We start from the raw sequence: 16,765 nt of genomic DNA on the forward strand, positions 1-16,765 counted from the left end.
ACTGGTTGGAAGCTTACAACCACTAATAAAGCCTTGAGGGCAGGTGACATCAAGTCCCCTGGCCCAAACAAAGCCTGAAGGTGCAGCAGCACAATAGAGCCTGGGACTGCAGCTAAACAGTTGGTGCCCACCAGAAGGGACACGCACACACACACACACACACACCTCAAAAAAATTTTTATATAATATATATATAAAGATTGTATATAATTTAAGGACCGCTATGGGTACGATCACAGATGCCACACAATAGTCTCACCTTTTTAGCAACTATGTGAAGAAGTGAAATTGATGCTGAATTGAAAAGATTAAGGAAAACTAGAATTTCAAGCTCAGCTTACATAAACTCACAACACTTGAAGTCATTTTTTTCATCTTTTATTGCAATATATGAAATATTTTGTATGGAACGTAAAAGTTTCACCAAGTTATCCAAGTAATAAGTCCCGGTGATACATCAGTCAGAATCCATAGCATACTGTAAATCGTATTATCCTATAAAGAGATTTCTGCCGGACTAGCGAACGGAGACATTACGAGTTTTAGGATTAAGTCAAGATTATTGTCCATTGTTCTTAATAGTCATCATTAAAAGGAAAGTTGGGGCTGTCTTTCCAACTAAAAACACATGTAACAAAAAACAGAATTAGAAAAAACACAACAAAAAACAAACAAACAATATATGTATATAAACAATTTAGTTTTACCCTTAACTTATTTAAAATGAAATCCTGTAAGAGATACTTACTAATCGAGATTAAAGTAACGCATGTCTTTATTGAGGTCGTATAGAATTACCATGTCCTCCTCATTTAATTCAAAGTCAAAGATCTGTAGGACAAAATAAAATTCAATTAAAGGTTCCCTAAACTTTTTTCAAATTAAAGAGAAGATATGGTAAGATAGAAATAAGTATGAGTCCTGAAGGCCAAGATAAAGGGTCAAACTTACAAATTGTTGGTTGGGGTGGGGAAGGGGGGGGTGCTCTGTTACCTGAAAATTCTGCTTGATCCTTTCAGGACTAAAGCTTTTTGCAAGAGTGACAAGTCCCCTCTGTAGAAGAAATCTTATGGCCAGCTGTGCTGGAGGGCGGTCAAGCTTCTTAGCTAATGTATTTAAAGCAGGGTCTTCAAGCAATCGGGGGGTATCCAGATTAACACTGTTTGGAAAAACAAAAATCCCAGGCTGTTGGATTACTTACAGTTAGGGCAGGGATTACAAAGCAACCAAATGTAGCAGAGGCAGAACTTCACTTGTGGCCAAAATGCTTAAAGGGGTTGTCCACTACATAGATAACCCCCTTCTCATTCCCCTTGTTTGCCCCCATATACAAGCCTATACTACTTTACTCCAACCTCTTCCTGCTCCATCTTTGACCAGGTACAATCTGGCTTCCAACTGCATCACTCCACTGAAACAGACCTAACTAAAGTCACCAGTGACCTACTAACCGCCAAAGCCAAGCGACACTATTCTGTCCTCCTCCTGGACTTGTCTTCTGCCTTTGACAGTGGACCACTCCATTCTACTTCAGATTCTCTTCTCTGGGCTTCATAAACTTGGCCCCATCTTGGATACCGTCATACCTCTCCGACCGAACTTTCAGCGTCTCCTACTCACACCACTTCCTCATCTCGCCCTCTATCCGTTGGTGTCCCCCAAGGTTCTGTTCTTGGACCACTGCTGTTCTCCATCTATACCTTCAGCCTGGGACAGGTCATAGAGGCCCACAGCTTTCAGTATTCTCTACACTGATGAAATGCAGATCTACCTCTCTGGACCTGACATCTCCTTTCTGACCAGAATCCCACAATGTCTGTCTGCTAATTTATCCTTTCTTTGTGCTCAATTTCTAAAACTGAACATGGACCCAAAAATAAAATATATATTATATATTTATTACACCCATCATTCCTCCTACTCACTTACTGTAACACATCAAATCAGACATCCAAGCCATTCCTTTGCCATAAAGCTGCAAAATTTACTAGTGCATGCGACACGCCCATGGGGGTCTCTGGGATTACTAGTCACCAAGCCGGTGATGTTGGGGTGTCACAGCGGCCTGGCCCAGTTCAGTGACCCCGTCGGTGTCAAATAAAAGGGGATGGTTGGGAGTAGTTGTCTCGTGACGCCACCTGTGGTATGTGGCTATGAGGGGAGCCGCCGCTGCGGAGGCCCTCTTCTGGGGCGGATGTTGATGCAGCTTGGGTGTTGCAGCTCTCCACAGGTAGAGCTTGGCCCCAAGAAGATTGATGGTGGTGATAGTAGCTGTTAGCGCTGGAGCTCTGGCATTGATGGAGACACAAAGGCTGTGGTTCAAGTTCTTTGCTCACTGTAAGGTAGTCATCCTTGGAGTGCCGGTTTCCACCCCGATGGGCTCCAGACAATCCCGGATAGTTTGGAGGCCAGTGCCCGTGTTGTGTGTTGTGCACTGAACCCTTCCTTCTTGCGCTGTGTTTGGTGGGTCCCTGTGACCTATAGCTACACAGGGTCCCGTGTCAGTAATTTAGTTCCCATCCCGTATAGTAGGCAGCACAAGTCCCTTGTTGGACTGGATTGTGGTCACAACTCCTGGCTCTGCTGCTGTGCCCTGGGAGCTTGAGGTGGGCAGGAGGAGGACATTAAATTCCCTCACCCAGCAGATTGTTGGCGGGACTTGAAGTTCCCACCAACCTAGGGCTCCGTACCCTGTCTGTGCTGGTCCTGCGGGAGCTATTAGGTTCTCCCCTCAGCGACTGAGGAACTCCTGCGTCTAACCAGTTCCACCAGTGTCACTATTTTCTCTGCATATCTGTGTGTGACCCTTACCCCTCTGAATCTCACCCCTCCCGGATCCCTAGACTAGTGGGTGGGAGGCCCTTATTAAGTGGCCACCCTAAAGACCCTACCCTGGTCCCCGGTAGAAAGAGGCAACTGTTATTGTGAATGGTGTGGAACCAAGACTGACCTCCTCCGTACCTGGAATGAATAATTCACCTAAAGTGAGGTGCAATATCTTGTGGCACCTGAAGCCTCAGGGGTGCCACAAATTCCCTTATCTGATGCCTGGATTACTGCAACCCCCTGCAGTGTGACCTTCCTTCGGTCTTACACCCCTTCAATCTATTCGAAAACAATGCTGTCCAACTAATCCACCTGTCCCCCTGCTACTTCCTGACCTCTCCTCTCTGCCAATCCCATTACTGGCTTCCCATTGCCCAACGACTCCAGTTCTAAACCATGACCTACAAAGCCATCCACAACCTGTCTCCTCCATACAGCTGTGACCTAGTCTCCTGGTACTTACTGGCACGCAACCTCAGATCCTCACAACATCTCCTTCTCTACTCCCCTCTTATCTCCTCTTCCAACAATCGCAAACAATATTTCAGCCGCATCTCCCCCATACTCTGGAACTCTGCCACAACATATCAGACTCTCACCTACCTTGAAAAGCTTCAAAGGAACCTGTACATCCACCTCTCCCAACAAGCCTGCACGAGTTTTAGCCTGTCTTCTTCATTGTGAGCGTGAGTGAGCAAAGTGTGAGCAAAAGTAAGTGTGAGTAGAATTGTTTGTATTTAGTTGTTTAATTACTTAACATTTGTTTAGTGCTATCCCCATTAGAAAATGTGCTCCACTATTGCTAATGCGATCCAGTGTACATCTTGTCTCATGTATGCAGTCCTTGAAAAGCCGTTCGAGGGTGCATACTGTTGTTCGAGATGTGAGCAAGTTGCACATTTGGAAGCCCAGATACTGGATCTAAATGAGCAGCTGGCAACTCTGAGATGCATTAGCAATATGGAAAGGAGTTTGCTGCTCACTGAGCAGCAGCTTGCTGGGTCAGATGTGGGGGAGGATCGTAGTAGGGAGCGGCAGGACGGTGAGGTAGGTAGCTGGGTGACAGTTAGAAAGGGGGGTAAAGGGAAAAGTGCTAGGAAGGCTAGTCCTGAACTGACACACCCCAATAGGTTTGCAAACTTGGCAGATGAGGGGGATGTCATTACAGGGGTAGCATTGCTGCAGCAAGGCATGACCTCTGAACGCCAGAGGAGTGTCTGCTCCAGTAAGGGGGGGAATAGGAGTGCAGGGCAGGCAAGACAGGTACTGGTAGTGGGGGACTCAATTATTAGGGGGACAGATAGGGCAATCTGTCACAAAGACAGGGATCGCCGAACAGTGTGTTGTCTTCCTGGCGCTCGAGTTCGGCACATCGCTGATCGGGTTGACAGATTACTGGGAGGGGCTGGGGAGGACCCAGCGGTCATTGTACACATTGGCACAAATGACAAAGTTAGAGGTAGGTGGAAGGTCCTTAAAGATGATTTCAGGGAATTAGGTTGTAAGCTTAAAGCATGGACCTCAAAGGTGGTATTTTCGGAAATACTACCTGTGCCACGAGCCACACTAGAGAGGCAAAGGGAGATCAGGGAGGTTAACAGGTGGCTCAGGAATTGGTGTAGGAAAGAGGGTTTTGGGTTCCTGGAGAATTGGGCCGACTTTTCAGTTGGCTACAGATTCTATGCTAGGGATGGGCTGCATCTTAATGGGGAAGGTGCAGCTCTGCTGGGGCAGAAAATGGCTAGAAGGTTGGAGGAGTGTTTAAACTAGGAATGGGGGGCGAGGGTATTCACTTTATAGAAGGGGAATGTAGTGCAGATAGTGACCAGGGCACAAGTAATGAAATTGGGGGTGGTACGGGGGGAAGGGTTAGGACAGTTAATACAGTAAGCAGGAATACAGGTACAGAGTCATACGTAACGTGCATGTACACTAATGCCCGAAGCCTCACAAATAAGGTGGAGGAATTAGAATTAATATTGTTGGAAGAAAATTATGATATAGTGGGGATATCAGAGACATGGCTGGATGAGAGCTATGACTGGGCTGTTAATTTACAGGGTTATAGCCTATTCAGGAATGACCGTACAAATAAGCGAGGGGGAGGTGTGTGTCTATATGTAAAATCATCCTTAAAACCCATCCTGCGTGACAACATATGTGAGGGTACTGAGAATGTAGAGTCCCTATGGGTGGAGATAAGGGGGGGGAGAATGAATAATAAAATACTGATAGGGGTGTGTTATAAGACGCCGAATATTATGGAAGAGGTAGAGAATCTCCTCATAAAGCAAATTGATAAAGCAGCGAGTCTCGGAGAGGTAATTATTATGGGGGACTTTAACTATCCTGATATAAATTGGGGGACAGAAACTTGCAGTTCCAGCAAAGGAAATAGATTTTTGATAACAATGAAAGATAATTACCTTTCACAAATGGTACAGGACCCCACAAGAGGGGGAGCACTACTAGACCTTGTACTAACCAATAGGCCAGACCGCATATCAAATATACAAGTTGGGGGTTACTTGGGGAATAGTGATCACAAAATAATAAGTTTTCATGTATTCTTTAGTAAGATGTCTAGTAGAGGTGCTACAAGGACACTAAACTTCAGGAAAGCAAATTTTAAACGGTTGAGAGATGATCTTAGTGCAATAAACTGGGATGATGTACTAAGTAATAAAAGTACACAAAGCAAATGGGAGACTTTTATGAGCATCCTGAATAGGGCTTGTGCAGAAAATATACCCTATGGGAACAAACATGCTAGAAATAGGAGGAAACCCCTATGGCTAAATAGAGCTGTAAGGGAAGCAATAAAAGAAAAACAGAAAGCCTTAAAAGAATTAAAGAGGGTAGGTAGTGATGAGGCATTATATAATTATAGAAAATTAAATAAAATATGTAAAAAGCAAATTAAGTTAGCTAAGTTTGAGACAGAGAGACTCATTGCGAGAGAAAGTAAAAATAATCCTAAAATATTCTTTAACTACATAAACAGTAAAAAACTGAAAAGCGATAGTGTTGGCCCCCTTAAAAATAGTCTTGGTGAAATGGTGGAAGGGGATGAGGGTAAAGCCAACCTGCTGAATGACTTTTTTTCTACGGTTTTTATACAAGAAAATGCCATGGCAGATGACATGACCAGTGATACCATAAATTCACACTTGAATATTACCTGCTTAACCCAGCAGGAAGTACGCCGCCGCCTCGAAATCACTAAGGTTGACAAATCTCCGGGCCCGGATGGCATACACCCCAGAGTACTACAGGAATTGAGTTCTGTGATAGATAGACCATTATTTTTAATCTTCTCAGATTCCTTAATAACAGGGTCGGTACCGCAGGACTGGCGCATAGCAAATGTGGTGCCAATATTCAAAAAGGGGACAAAAACTGAGCCGGGAAATTATAGGCCGGTAAGTTTAACCTCTACGGTTGGTAAAATCCTTGAGGGTTTCTTGAGAGATGCTATATTGGAGTATCTCAAGAAAAATAACCTTATGACAGAGTATCAACATGGGTTTATGAGGGATCGATCCTGTCAAACTAATTTGATCAGCTTCTATGAAGAGGTAAGTTCAAGTCTGGACCAGGGAAATGCAGTGGATGTTGTGTATATGGACTTTTCAAAAGCTTTTGATACGGTGCCACACAAAAGGTTGGTACATAAAATGAGAATAATGGGGATAGGGGAAAATATGTGTAACTGGGTTAAAAACTGGCTAAGTGATAGGAAACAAAGGGTGGTTATTAATGGTACGTACTCGGACTGGGTCTCAGTTCATAGTGGGGTACCACAGGGGTCAGTATTGGGCCCACTTCTTTTCAACATATTTATAAATGACCTTGTTGGGGGCATGCGGAGTAGAATTTCAATATTTGCAGATGATACTAAACTCTGCAGGGTAATCAATACAGAGGAGGATAATTTTATATTACAGGGAGATTTATGTAAATTGGAGGATTGGGCTGAGAAGTGGCAATTGAAGTTTAATGTAGATAAATGTAAGGTCATGCACTTGGGTAGAGGAAATAACATTTATGATTATGTACTTAATCGTAGAACACTGGGTAAAACAGACACAGAAAAAGACTTGGGTGTATTGGTGGATGGTAAACTTCACTTTAGTGGACAGTGTCAGGCAGCTGCTGCCAGGGCTAATAAAATAATGGGATGTATTAAAAGAGGTATAAGTGTTCATGAAAAAAATATAGTTCTACCTCTGTACAAGTCACTAGTGCGACCACACTTAGAATACTGTGTACAATTCTGGTCACCGATATATAAGAAGGACATAGCTGAACTAGAGAGGGTGCAGAGAAGAGCCACCAAGATTATTAGAGGAATGGGTGGGCTGCAATACCAAGACAGGTTATTAAACTTGGGGTTATTTAGTTTGGAAAAACGAAGGCTTAGGGGGGATCTAATCACAATGTATAAATATATGAGGGGACAGTACAGAGACCTTTCCAAAGATCTTTTTACACCAAGGCCTGCGACTGGAACACGGGGGCATCCACTACGTCTTGAGGAAAGAAGGTTTAATCATAATCACAGACGAGGATTCTTTACTGTACGAGCAGTGAGACTATGGAACTCTCTGCCACATGATGTTGTAATGAGTGATTCACTACTAACATTTAAGCAGAGCCTGGACGCCTTTCTTGAAAAATGTAATATTACCAGTTATGTATATTAGATTTTATGACAGGGTATTGATCCAGGGAACTAGTCTGATTGCCGGATGTGGAGTCAGGAAGGAAATTTTTTCCCCATTGGAACTTGTTTGACACATTGGGGTTTTTTTGCCTTCCTCTGGATCAACATGTTAGGCTACAGGTTGAACTAGATGGACTTAGAGTCTCCCTTCAACCTTAAAAACTATGATACTATGATACTATGAACCCTCAATCCTCCATAGCGCCACACGTCTATCTGTATCCTCACCTACTGTATCCTCGCCCATCCCCTGTAGCCTGAGTCCTCATAGGCAGGGTCCCCTCTCCTGTACCAGTCTGTGCCTTGTATTGGTCATGATTATTGTACTTGTCCTTATGTATACCCCTTGTCACACTTATAGCTTCATTTATTCCATGGCGCTATAAGAAGTACTCACCTCTGGTCAAGTTGCCGTTGCAGCGATGTCTGAAGCCACATTCCTGCAGCATATGTGACATTGGTCACGGGGCTCATGTGTCTGTGCCAGGTACCTTCTCCCCGCCTTTGGACATTTTAGCAGGAAGTAAGCGCAGCACTCACATCCTGCTCAAGTGTCCGTAGGTGGGGAGACAGACTCTGGGCGCTGATTGGTTGCTTATCATAATGTTTCCTGGTCCCCGGGAATATGACTTCAGACATCGCTGAAACCTCGGCCGCCCCAGAGGCGAGTATAGGCCAATTTTTATGGCGCAAACAAGGAGAATGAACAAGGGAAATGAATAAGTGTAGTAGACAACCCCCTTTCATTTGCAACAGGAGTAAAAAAAAAAAAAAAAAAAATTCATGCAAATGAGTGAGAAGATTAACCCTTTATAAAATTGCGAAGTATGCAAGTGTCACGCCCCAGTGCTACGGGGTACTCAGTCCTGGGCCGTATATGTACGGGAATGCTGTGTCACGGGTGTGTAACGGCCGATGCCCGGTTCCGTGACCCTGGGGGTGGGATTAGCTTGTAAAAGGGGATATATACACAAAGGAGATGAGAAAGTTCGTATCGTAACATCACTTGTGGGTGGGTAGGTAGATTGAGCCACTGCAGGGTTTCTGGCCACTGGGGCTGCTGTTAAGTGCCCGCTGCAAGTAGGGCTAAGTCCCAGGGATTAGATGATTGAGTTTGGCACAGAAAGAAGGGAGACCACACTATGGGAATGCAGTTCAACGTGCGCTTTGCTCACAGCGGTGATTGTGCTGGTTCCCCGAGGACGGCTGCTTCTCCTGTACCTTTCACTGGTTGGTGGAACCCCGTGGCGTCGGTGGGGGGTACCTGGTTGTACCTTCCCTGGCAACCACTCCTGCACCGGCTAAGTCACTGCTACACAACCCCGTCAGGAGACACGTCCATCTTATACAACTGTCCTTACAGACTGTCCTACTCCAGCCCCCCCGGTTGTCTAGTGGACTGGATTGGCTACACCCCTGGGTGGCCATCCAATGAGTCCCAACCTAGTCTGTCACCATGTATTGGGAGAGAGAAGCTGGGGATGTTGTGTGTTGATGTTACCAGCACTGGTCTTTCAGGTCCCTGGGGGTAGGCCCTGCATCTTTGACAGGATGCAGTACCTGGTAGCTCCTGAGGGCTTCAGGGGGTGCTACATAAGCAATACTATTATGTATAGGGAACCCATACCCAGCATTGGTTCTTACCATCCCTCTGCTCATCTGGACCCCAGCACGCTGTATTAGACATTCTCCCCGCCTTTGGATATTTTAGCAGGAAGTAAGCGAAGCACTCACCATCTGCTCAAGTGTCTGTAGGCAGGGAGACAGACGCTGGGTGCTGATTGGTCGTAGGCTTGTCATAAATGTTTCCTGGTCCCCGGGAACATGACTTCAGACATCGCTGAAACCTCGGCTGCACCGGAGGGGAGTATAGGCCAATTTATTTTCATGAGGCAAACAAGGGGAATGAATAGGGGTTGGCCAAGTAGTGGACAACCCCTTCATTTGCAGTGGGAGTGAAAAATTAATACAAATGAGTGAGAAGATTAACCCTTTATAATTGAGAAGCATGTAAGCAGTGGTATTAGTTATAGGGAACCCATACACAGCATTGGTTCTTACCATCCCTCTGCTCGGCTGGACCCCAGCACGCTGTATCCGACCATCACGATATCCTTATATTTGCAGAACGATAGTAATTTCCTCTGAAGGAGGTATAGGTGACATTCCACCTATGTAAGAAAAAAAAAAAAAAGAGAAAAAAAAAAAAAAAAAAAAAAAAAAAAGAACTCAATACTTCGTCAGACAATATGGCCAGCTCTACTTGCAGCTAGAAACTGATGCAGCTGCATGTAAGATGTACCTGGTTGCACACTGGTTTGTACTTCAGTCCGGGCATGTTGAGAATCAGCTCCAGTTGGCTTTTGTTAAAATTGGAGACGCCGATGGATCTGGTGAGCCCGGCATCTTTGCACGCCTCCATAGCCTAGAAATAGCCAATGCAGTCATTGCTATATATAGAAAAGGGAACAGTTTCGTTGACACCACCAAAGCAAGTTGGTGATCAGTGGGTTTTAGGAGAAGTTCGGACTGCCTAAACTAACCCCCCCCCTCCCATCAAAGTGTCCACTATGTGTGAAGGGTGGTATTGCATCCCAGTGTAATAAATGAGTGGTCACCTTTGGAACGTAGCAGTCAGTTGGGTCAACCAGAGCCTAATTTCAAGGTCTAATCTAAAGAGCCATCTTTGTAAATCCTTCTCTTATAATTTACCTTCCATGTATCTCGAATATCTGTGTTGTGATAGATCAGTTTTCCATTTTCATCCACAGGGAAGTGATCATCTCCAGGCTGGAGGAAGAAAGACAGTTGAGTTTAGATACATGGTGCCTTCACAAGCTTGCTTCCCTTTGGTTTGGTCCACCTTTAGCTCCCCCGGGACTAGTTTAGCTGCCCAATGTCCTGCGCTGTTATGAATGTGACTGGAGTATGAATAACAGCTAAGACGTGTAAGGCTCTGTTGACATTGAGGCTATGAGTTCAGGAATGAATACATCAGATATCACCATGATTAACTTTCAATGGGGCCCACTGGGGTTCAGTCATGGTCAAGACCATGATTACAGCTCTAGAAACTATGGAAAATATGGAAGATCATGAAGAGCCCAGTGCAGTGTGCCACCCACTAGTAGTAAAGTATGATCTGATGTTATGAAGAGTGAAGGTTGCACTGTGTCCGTCAAGTTTTGGTGCAGTTTTGTTAAGAAGATGGTTGGGTCAAAGATTAGTATGTGGGCAGTGCCATAAGTGCAGCTACGGCACCAGTAAGGTTATTTTCTACTTTTACAGATCAGACAGGCAAAGAAGATCTGTGCAGAAGTAGAAAAAAAAAAACAAAAAACAAAAAAAAAAAAACACCTCAGGTCTCAGGGGGGGGGGGGGGGGGGGTTTACTCATCATCGGGCCGGTGTAGGATGTCACAGCAGCCAGGCCTGGATCTATGACCCCAGTGGTGTCAAAGATGGGGAGTAGTTATTCGTGACATCACCTGTGGTATGCGGTCAAGTATCAGCCGCCGCTGCGAGAGGTTCTCGCTGGGGCGGATGGTATGATGCAGCAGAGTTGCTGTACCTCTCCACAGACAGCTGTGTCCCAGAGATGTTGGGGGTAGTGGTGATTGGTGGTGCAGGGGCACAAATATGAGAGCGCCGGTAGTGAGAAGACTACACAGAAGTTGCAGTCAAGGTTCTTTACTCACTGAAGAATCACCGCCTTTGGGGTGCCGAGCTCCAATGAGATGGACTCCAGACGATCCTGGATAGTTCAGAGGTCAAGGCCGGTATGCTTTTTTTTGTGTCCTTTCCAATTGTATTCCCTCCATCCCAGCTCCTGGGCCGTGGAACGGGTCATGGGAGCCTGCTGCACTCGCCGCCTACCCTGGGATACCCTTTCTTCCTAAGAACCCGGTTCGGACCTCCAGCCCCAGCCCCCTTTCCGTAAGTATTCTCTTCATACGTGCTGTTGCTGGCGTGTACAACGCCCGCTTTCCTCCTAGCTTCCTGCCTAGTAGGCAGTCCAGGCTCCTCTGTGTGTGGCTCCTCCCTTCCCCAAGTGGTGCCCTGCCTCCTGGGTTGCTGGACCAGTGAGTGAGGTCCCATTCCCCGTGATGGCCACCCCAAGCATCCACCCTAGCCCAGTCCCAGTGGTGGGTACCTAACTGTGTTGTATGAAGTATGGCGTACACTGGTGAATGACCTCCGCCTTACCTTAGATGGATACTACAATTCGGCTGAGGTGCGGTACCCTGTGGCGCCTTAAGCCGCAGGGGCGTCATTGTTGTCTACCTACATCATACCGCCATCCTCAAGGAGAAGCCACTTCACTCAGGACAACTACATCCCCTTATATATTTTATGGGGGACACCTCAATCTAATCCCACCTTACCTAAACAAACCTTAAATTCCACAGGTGTATGGTTAACAAAGAGATCAACATAAGCCATCTGCAAAGCCGCCAGAGATTTTTCTAGCCCGAGTCGAACTCTCTCAGGAGTGTGGTAACTATTCCAAAGCTGTAGAGCAAGATGAGGGGGGGAGGGGGGGGGGGGGGGGGAAATTGTTAAGTAGAATATTTTGATCAACCAGATTAAAAATCTCTCAAACATGTTTTTTCACCTTCCCAGTGTAAAAAATGTCTTCTCTCTTCACCGTCCCATCAGCAATCTTTGCTCTTATGGCTTGGCCAACCTGGACTTCATTCCCATATATAAAGGCGCCGTCGATGTGGCGAAATCCAACCTCAATGGCACACTTGACGCTGTCCAGAGTTTGTTCTTTGGTGCACTGTGTGGTACAAGATGTAATCGTGATTGTTATTAAAAAGGGAATATCTGGAGAGGAAGCCACCACACACAGACTCTAAGATGTAAAATAAAAATTTGTGATCCCCGGTGGGTACGTCTCGAGTAGCCAAACTGATATAGCCGGATTAATACAGTCCTTGGGTGAAACCTGGAGATCAGGCTGACCCCTCCTGCTCATGAGAGCAAGTGGGTCTTGGCCGAATCCACATGGCACTATGGATCTAGGCCGGGTACACATATCCGACTCTTTGCCGGTTTGATGAATGCAGCTCACGCCAGTACAGTTTCAGCACCGCAACTTCCGTGTCACATGCTCTGGTCACATGACAGCATGTGACCGGCGCTTCTTGCGCTGCCAGTGTACTGAATACACTGTACTGGCGTGCGCCGCATCCGTCAAACCGGATATGTGTACCTGGCCTAAGTGTGTCTCCCCCCCCCCCCCCCCCCCCCCCCCAACCTTGGCACACTCCGCCTAGTTGTGATGCTGACTCAATGCCCTGGCCCCTTTAGGGTTGTTTGCAGCCAACGCACCACCTCGTTTCCAGAAGCCACCTGATCACATACCTTGCAGTGAGTGCACTGTTCACACTTAGAAAGTTAACACTTCCCCTACACGATAAGCTGCAGAACCTCTTTAAACTTAATTATTTGTGCCACCTACATTTTCCAGGAAGGAGTTGCCCACAATCTTGAACCAAAAGCCTATTAAAGTGGTCCCACCATGGGTCTTTCAAGCACCTCAAGTTAGGAGCCCACTTTTTTTTTTACATGGTACAGTGAACGTGTTGTGCCATGGTTGAGGATTTCCCATTACAACTTTTAGGCCCTGTGCGCACACTGCATTTTTTTACCACAGTTTTGCTGCAGAAGATGTTCAGTACCTTGCTGCAGTCCTTGACATACATAAAAAAAAAAAAAAAAAAAAAAAAAAACACACAACACAAAAAAAAAACCAAATTCCTTGATTGTTTTGAGTTATGTTCATTCTGCAAATAAAAAAAACAAAAAAAACCTGGCAATTATATAATTGTCCGGGTCAGAACAAGTCCATCGAAAACAAAACTATTCTATTTTGAGTGGTAAAATTAGCTCAAGTCATTACTTTTCCAACACACCATGACCTTTTTAATTTTTCAGTTGGAGCTTTGTGAGGGCTCGAGATTTTTCGTGGCCACCAGATGCTTTTATTTAAGGTAGATACCATGCTTTGATCACTTAATGCATTTTTTGTGTGTATGTGGTTGCAACCATTAAATACATTCACTCCTACCATTTTATCCCCCCCCCTCTCCTCTTTACAGATTGGGTCAGTTTTATATATTCATAACTCAAACTTTTTAAACAGGTTGATATTAAATACATGTGTATTGTTTTGAACCCTTCTTTATTGTTAAGTGGGGAAAAGGGGGTGAGTTTTTATATATTTTTATTTTTCAACTTTTGGAGGGGGGGGGGGGGGGAAGGGGGGTCCCCCTTTACTGGTTAGTCCCATTAAGGGGCTTGAACCTTCTCCTGTCGCACTGCTTCCGCGGTTTACAGCTATAAAGCGCAGTATTGCTGCATAAAGTAAAAATCTGTCACCAGCTACAGGCAAGACAAGGAGGACACCATGAGTCAGGCCCAAAAGAATTCAGCTGCCCCTGGCGGTCATACCACACCCATCGGTGAGGACTAGGCCGGATTGCAGTGCTTTAATGCCACGGTCAGGAATTGACAGCAGCATCTAGGTGATTAACAGCAGTGATCGGCGGACATTGTTAGGACTATAGCCGGTACCGATCTGTGGAGCTGCTCCTAAGTCTCTGTGACAGATATATCCATCATGGGGTAAAGGCAACACCTCACCGGTTGTACTCTATGCATCAGAAGACCAGGGATCTCTCTGCGGTCACTTACCGTGTCCGGGGCACCGGTGCCGAATCCAATCACCGGCATCTTCTGCCCATCATTCAGCACCACATAGGGCCTGAGTGCCATCATGCAATGTGTTCTGTGCTACCCTGCTGCTCCACACTGATGCTGTCAGCTGCTTTTAACCACTTCTTGCCCCACCCTCAATTATGTAGTGCTGGCTGGCTGTGAGATATCCCCTTGGCCGATCCCACTAGAGAGAATGTGAGCCTATAGGAACCGAGCGCAGGAATGCAAACAGCGGCCATCTACTCCTCAAACACTGTGATATGCAAACAATGATAATAATTTGAGAAAGTTGGATGACCACCAGTATAGACGTCCTGATAATCCCAATGGTCATATTAAAGTTGTAGTAAGCAGATTCTCTAACGAGGGCTCTGACTGGCACCTAGGAGCTGGAATAGCACCCACATTGGTTGTCACCCAACTTTACTATAAGGCTATGTGCCCACAGTGTTTTTTTTTCAGCACAAAAAAAGCTGTGGGCACGTGCTTTTTTTTCATGCTTCTTTTCATGCTTTTTTTCTTGCTTCTTTTCATGCTTTTTTTCTTGCTTCTTTTCATGCTGCTTTTCATGTATTGAGATAGGGGGAAAAAGCAAGAAAAAAAGCCAAAGCAATTGTCATGTCTTTTCTTTTTTAAGCAACAAAAAAAGCAAGAAAAAAAGAAGCACTATGGGCAGCACGTCACGATTCTCATAGACTTTGCTGGGATGCATTTTCCTTGCTTTTTATCAGTTAAAAAAGCAAGGAAAAAAGCATGAAAAAAGCACAAGGCTTTTCTTGCTTTTTTTGTTGCTGAAAAAAGAAGCGACATGTCAATTGTTTTTGCCATTTGGGTTTTGCACTGCAAAGCTGAGTTTTTGACCAAAGTTCTGCAACAAAAAGGCTGCAGTTTGAACTGCACAGTACGGACAAGAAACCCAAATTCCCATAGACTTTGCTTGAAAAGCAGAACACAACCATTTTGGCATTAAACGCTGCAGTTGAAAAAGCAGCAAAAAAGCAGGTAAAAAGCAACGTGCGGACATAGCCTAAGGCTATGTGCCCACAGTGGGTTTTTTTCAGCACAAAAAAAGCAGCTTTTTTTTTTTTGCTTCTTTTCATGCTTTCATGCTTTTTACTTGCTTTATTTCATGCTTTTTTTCATGCTTTCAATTCGGCCCTGTGCCCACAGGACTTTTTTTCATGCTTTTTTAACCGATAAAAAGCAAGGAAAATGCATCCCAGCAAAGTCTATGAGAATCGTGACATGCTGCCCACAGTGCTTCTTTTTTTTCTTTGTTTTTTTGTTGCTGAAAAAAGAAGCGACGTCAATTGTTTCTGCTTTTTTTTAAAAATGTTTTTTTTTTCCCTATCTCAATACATGAAAAAAAGCATGAAAAGAAGCATAAAAAAAGCATGGAAAAAAGCATGAAAAAAGCATGAAAGCAGCACAAAAAAACAGCTTTTTTTGTCCTGGACTGTGGGCGCATGCTTGTTTTTCATGCTTCTTTTCATGCTTTTTTTCTTGCTTCTTTTCATGCTTTTTTTTTCCTTTCTTCTTTTCATGTATTGAGATAGGGGAAAAAAGCAAGAAAAAAAGCAAGAACAATTGACATGTCTCTTCTTTTTTAAGCAACAAAAAAGCAAGAAAAAAAGAAGCACTGTGGGCAGCACGTCACGGTTCTCATAGTCTTTGCTGGGATGCATTTTCCTTGCTTTTTATCAGTTAAAAAAAGCAAGAAGAAAGCATGAAAAAAGCACAAGGCTTTTCTTGCTTTATTTGTTGCTGAAAAAAGAAGCGACATGTGAATTGTTTCTGCTTTTTCCTGATTTTTTCCCTTATCTTAATACATGAAAAGAAGCATGAAAAAAACATTAAACCATGAAAAGAAGCACACAAAACAGCTTTTCTTGTGCTTTTTTCATGCTTCTTTTCATGTTTTCATGCTTTTTTTTCATGCTTCTGTTCATGCTTTTTTTCTTGCTTCTTTTCATGCTTTTTTTGATGCTTTCTTGCCTTGCTTCTTTTCATGCTTTTTTTCTTGCTTCTTTTCATGGTTTCATGCTTTTTTCTTGCTTTTTTCATGCTTTTTTCATGCTTTTTACATGCTTTTTTCATGCTTTTTACATGCTTTTTTCATGCTTTCATGCTTATTTTCATGTATTGAGATAAGGAAAAAAAAAGTAGAAGCAATTCACGTCTCTTCTTTTTTCAGCAACAAAAAAAGCAAGAAAAAAAGAAACACTGTGGGCAGCACGTCACGATTCTCATAGACTTTGCTGGGATGCATTTTCCTTGCTTTTTACCAGTTAAAAAAAGCAAGGAAAAAAGCATGAAAAAAGCACTGTGGGCACAAGGCTTAAGACAAGTCTGGATTTTTGCAATTGTTTGCAGCTGTGGTTTCTCCCTCAGGTCCTGGCTGATTTCAGAAGGCATACCTCCCAACTTTTGAAGAATAGAAAGAGTGACAAACTCTACGGCGAACGCAACACGCCACGGCAAATTTTGA

General features: G+C 44.4%; 1 pseudogene; it reads right to left on the bottom strand.

The window, feature by feature from the left end:
- Window positions 1-477: 477 nt before the first annotated feature.
- LOC142302683 (aldo-keto reductase family 1 member C1-like) lies at window positions 478-14,334 on the bottom strand (annotated as a pseudogene).
- Between the last annotated feature and the right edge of the window lie 2,431 nt (window positions 14,335-16,765).

This window comes from Anomaloglossus baeobatrachus, chromosome 4 (genome assembly GCF_048569485.1).
Source record: "Anomaloglossus baeobatrachus isolate aAnoBae1 chromosome 4, aAnoBae1.hap1, whole genome shotgun sequence".
NCBI lineage: Eukaryota > Metazoa > Chordata > Amphibia > Anura > Aromobatidae > Anomaloglossus > Anomaloglossus baeobatrachus.